Source organism: Pelmatolapia mariae, linkage group LG9 (assembly GCF_036321145.2).
Source record: "Pelmatolapia mariae isolate MD_Pm_ZW linkage group LG9, Pm_UMD_F_2, whole genome shotgun sequence".
NCBI lineage: Eukaryota > Metazoa > Chordata > Actinopteri > Cichliformes > Cichlidae > Pelmatolapia > Pelmatolapia mariae.
This window is the reverse complement of record NC_086235.1, coordinates 7173847-7175000: the sequence shown is the minus strand read 5'-3', so window position 1 is coordinate 7175000 and position 1154 is coordinate 7173847. Positions and strand designations below refer to the sequence as shown.

General features: G+C 41.6%; 1 protein-coding gene across 2 annotated transcripts in view; it reads right to left on the bottom strand.

Moving 5' to 3' along the window:
- LOC134634757 (zinc finger protein 184-like) overlaps positions 1-807 on the bottom strand; it is a 19274-nt gene extending 18467 nt beyond the window's left edge. For both annotated transcript variants that reach the window (XM_063484110.1, XM_063484112.1), the window contains exon 1: positions 592-807. The gene's annotated coding sequence lies outside the window, so the exon portion shown is untranslated. The remainder of the gene's footprint in view (positions 1-591) is intronic.
- Positions 808-1154: the final 347 nt, after the last annotated feature.

Below are 1154 nucleotides of genomic sequence, written 5' to 3'. Positions count from 1 at the left end.
CTCATGGCCATTGATCAGTGGTTTCAGTGCTTTCCTTCCTGGCTTTGACTGCAGCTGTGTTTGACACAGGAAGACATTATTACATTAACCAGCACAATATATTTTTATTCTCTGTGCTTTCAAATATGAACACTGTTTACTTTCATCTCTGTTTCATTAGTTTTTGTTAACATCTTCCTGTGCATCACTTTACAGCAGCCAGACTCATTAAAATGAGACTTTGTAGGAGTTCACTTCCTCTCATGTGTTCATCCACAGCAGCTGGACAATAAAGTTTATTGTGACCCTGATACTGCAGCAGATCGCTCTCATCCATTTCCTGTTATCACTTCAAATAGAAATGAGGCTGTAGAGGTTTGGTGCAGGCAGAAAAACAGCTGCAGGGACAATGAAAAGACTTTTCTGCTCCAACTTCTCCCAGCATGCTGAGCTAATGATTAGTTGGTGTTTTTCTCCAAACACTCTCTCACTCTTCTCTCAGCGTGTTCACAATAAACTGTGAACAGACACCGAGGAGAGCAGCAGAAGACCTCATTCAGGAGCTAAACTCAACATGAACTGAACTCACAGTAAAGTTAGCTCGGTGCTTACCTTTAGATGAGCCCACAAACCGAGAGAAACTCCGTGATGAAGCTGGAACTCTTTCCAAACACAGGAAACAGATCAGGGAGCAGAGACCCACGTGGTTCACGCTGATCTCAGCTACGATCCAGGAGACAAGGGTGGGCAGATCGATGCAGATATCGATCCAAACGTTGGTACTACTTTATACTCTTTGAATGAAAAAGCAGCTCTCTGCACAAACACGTCGTCTCTTGGAGCATCCTCACTTTGTTCCGCCCTCTTCTTCTTCTTCCTCTTGTATTTGTGGTTGTCAAACAACAAAATGATGCATTACCGCCACCAACTGGTGTGGAGTGTGAACTGAAACATCGACCCTCAAATCCTCCTAAACAATTTTCTCTCTTTTAAAAACTAGAATAAGGCCTGATAACTTTCAGTTCTTGAGTCCTTTTGCAGTAAATCAATAAGATCCAGTTTCATTTTTATGTTACTGAGGTTTTGGATCAGTTACCTTCTCACAGTGTAATATAACATGTTCTACAGTTTCTTCTTCTGTTTTTCGAATGATTTGAATGGAGGTTATAATCCAC